The sequence below is a fragment of the Ursus maritimus genome, unplaced genomic scaffold, assembly GCF_017311325.1.
Source record: "Ursus maritimus isolate PB19 unplaced genomic scaffold, ASM1731132v1 scaffold_9, whole genome shotgun sequence".
Lineage (NCBI taxonomy): Eukaryota > Metazoa > Chordata > Mammalia > Carnivora > Ursidae > Ursus > Ursus maritimus.
The window spans coordinates 2,690,922-2,694,663 of NW_024427107.1; the positions used below are offsets into that span (position 1 = coordinate 2,690,922).

At 35.3% G+C, this 3,742-nt stretch overlaps 1 pseudogene; it reads left to right on the forward strand.

Annotated features, from left to right (window-relative positions):
- The first annotated feature begins 339 nt into the window (after positions 1-339).
- LOC103677414 lies at positions 340-2,447 on the forward strand (annotated as a pseudogene).
- Positions 2,448-3,742: the final 1,295 nt, after the last annotated feature.

Here is a 3,742-nt window from a genome sequence, read left to right on the forward strand (position 1 = left end):
CTTTGTTTTGTTTTTATGTTTTTTGCTTTTACACTAAATCAGACCGTTCTTGGAGTAAAATAATTGTGATGAGAAATCCTACAATAAATAAGAATTACCTTCTCCATTTAAATATTGCATCAGAATAACCTTTAGAATGAATAGTAAAAAAAAAAAATCAGCAGCTTCTCTGATATGACTCTGGTTTTAAACTTTTTAACATTTCATATTTACAGAAAATGTGCAGAAATATCACCAAGAATTTCCGTACATTTTACCCAGATTCCTCAAATGTCAACATTTTATATGTGCTTTATCATATTATCTATCTGACCTATTTATCGTCTAAATTTTCTTTTTTCTAACCCTCTGAAAATAAGTTGCAGACCTGCGTTCCCTTTGGCTTAATTATTCTAGTATGTGTTTCCTAGAAACAGGAACTTTTTTACATAAAATAGTAGAATTATCAAAATGAGGAAACTACTGGTAGTCTGTCGGTGGGGAGAGCGGCATGCCCGTAAATCCGCCTCGGGGAGCAGTGTTTTCGTGGCTGTTTAGCGTGGGACGCCCTCTCTGGACCCAATGTATCGGTACTTTGGCAGCTGCCATGAATTCTGGAGCCATGAGGATCTACAGCAGAGGACATTTCCAGGTCAAAAATGAAAAAAAAAAAAAAAAAGCAGAAAAATCCAAATATAAGCCACTTTGGGGACAAGTATTTTACAGTGACTCACCTTCTGTCACCATATCTGGGAGGGCAAGTTGAAGAATTTCTCGGGAAAGATATTGGATATCTTATTCCAAATAAAAAGGAAGCTAAATTTGCACAAACCGTAGGAAGAATTGCTTCTGTACCAAGTCCAGAATGTGCATATACGGCACAAAGCGCTTCACCTCATCCTACCCATGATGGAAGTTCTATTGTCTCCAGATTCAGCGTGTTTGAGCAGAGGAAAATCATTGGTTGTAAAAGGTATCAAGGACTATGATTTTATTCTTTCAAATAGTATATTATCAAATGCTGTGTCATGGGGAGTAAAAATTCTTCATATTGATGGGAAAAAGAGTAGGCATGGGCACCCAGAGAGCAAGAACAAGTGGACTCAAAAAACCTTTTGTAAAGATGGTACAAGCCAACTTTATAGACCATTTTATCTTCAGCTGACCAATACGCCTTTTATAAATTACTCTAATCAGAAGCACCCCGGTCCATTTGATGTAGATAAGCCATTTAGCATCCAAAAGCAAGCTCAGAATCCAAACAGATGGCAGTAAATGTGGTGGAATCCCGATTCAACAGCATTTGAAAGAGAAGAAAAAATGATACTGTGAATACCGCTTGCAGAAATATGAACCTCTTGAAGCTCCTCTTCCAAGTGAGCAACACAGAAACTGCACAGATTAATCACTACCAAGGTGTTGATGATATTGTATCTAAGTTAATTTTTGACTTTGTGGAATAGGAAAGGGACGTGCCTAAAAAGAATAAAATACAGTATTTGATCCCTTTCTCGTATTATTGCAACTGTCCTGAAAAAAAATCTGAACCAAAAGAAAAGCTAGAATTGCAATATATTTCTCAGAAAGACTTCAGAGGAAATAATATACAAGTAATTGAGCAGAGTTTCCTGTACGAAGAAACAAGGGAACCTGAACAAAAGTGTGTGTTTATTTCACAATAAGCAAATTGAGAGGACTTGATGAAAAAGAACCAGTGTATGTTCCATGTTAAAAATCCAGCAGAATATGATATAAAACAAAATTTTACAAATCTACCTCCACATAAAAATGAACAGGGATGCATTCTTGACATTTTTGAACATATTAATAATAGCTGAAAATGACTTAGAAGAACTAAGGGCAGATTACTGCCCATGTAAGCTATAGACATCTGTACAAGTTTCTAATGTCAATACAGATCACACTGCATCTCAACCAAAACAAAGTCAGACATTGCTTTTTCAAGCAAAGGACCTGAAGGAAATGGACCTTCACCCAATATTTGGTCATGATTCCAGACTGTTAACAATAAACAGTTCACAGAAGCAGCTAACAATTCAGGCAAAGACTCCATTCCAAAGTCCTCCTGAGGACCCCAATGAATGTGAAAATCAAGAATATGGGTAGTTTAACTTTTGGTAAGATCCACTGGAAAATGAAACTATTATTAGGAATAAATAAAACAGAATCTAGAACCAAGTGTGGAATTTGATAAAGAAAGAACTGAATTTCTTATTATACAAGAAGGAAACAAAATTTGTACCTCTCCAGTACAATCCCTACTGGACTTATTTCAGACTAGTAAAGAGAAGTCAGAATTTTTGTGTTTCACAAGCCACATTGAAAACAGTGGTGTATGGGATGCTTTAGATATTTGGGAAGAGAAAAATTTAGATAATCTGTGGTCAGTGCTTTACTCTTCCTTTCAACTTCTGCAACTTTACTGGCTTTTAGACCTAAAAAAATAAATATCTTTCAGAAGTGAAAAAAATCAGAAAACTACTATTGTTATAATTCTATCGGTCAATATGTAGACCTTATAGATATTTTTTCCAGTTGGGCAAATGAATAAATACACTCAAAAACAAATTCATTTTTTCCATTTTCCTTTGATTATCATTTACTTTAAGTTTTCTGTTTATTTTAAAGCATTCACAACAATTTTTCTGTATTTTTCTGTTATTATAATAATGAAAAAAATTGATTGGAATAAGACATTTGTACATGGCCTTCTCACATGCATCAAGAGAAAAAAATATTACCCACTCTGGCTGAATGGAAACTTCTATCATTCCACATGCATTATGTTTCCACCTGACAGTGTTTTTCTCTTATTTAGTGTAACCAACCCACACACAAGATTTGGGATGCCTCAATAAATAGTCCTTTTTTTTAAACCTGGAGCCTCAATATGTAGAGAGATACAAAGAGATAAAATAGATGGAAAGCAAAAGCTCATTTCTATAACTTCTATAACTAAATAGGAGAATATAGACTGAAGTCTATTAGTCAATGAGAATTGCTAATAAATACCTCAGAATCAGGAAAGCGTAGCACTTCTTACAGGCAAAGTGGGGCAACCACATGCCTTTTCCTAAGGGAGGAGCTTCTATAGAAATGTCACATGGGCTTTCAAATTCAAAAGTGCTATGAATGAGATACCTTGAACAAATCTTCCAATGAAAGCACTATTTTAGAAAACATTTTTAATTGTAATTACTTCCTAGACTAAATTTATAAGCAAATAAATAGAAATCTGACACTAATGAGGAGCAAATCACTGGATTGGAGGATAAACCAAAAACATTTAGCCAGCAGAGAGTAAAATAGATAGAATACAAGACATAAGACAGAATCTGTTTTTGATATTTGACTACTGACACTTTCAAGCCCAACGTCTCCCCAATTCCCTTTTGCCCCATAACTCATCAGGCTGATTAGAGAGTCCAGGAACTCCTTCCTTTGAAAATAATGCAAATTCTGCTTGTGAACCCTAATGTCAGTACAGCCCTCACCAAAAAAATAAAGCTACTGACTGGCATCTTTCTTCATCAAGCCAGTTTTGATCAGTGTGGGTACCACTGTGTTTTCCACGGAGTGCCTTCTGATGTAAGTAATAAACCTTTTTTCATATCTTCTGGTTTAGATATGATATCATCAGTCTTGACATCTGAACCAGTTTTGAGTAGATGGGAGTGGGAATTGATTCTGCTTTCCATGGGGGCCGTCAAAAGATACATGAAAAAGAGCAGACGTTAGGTTG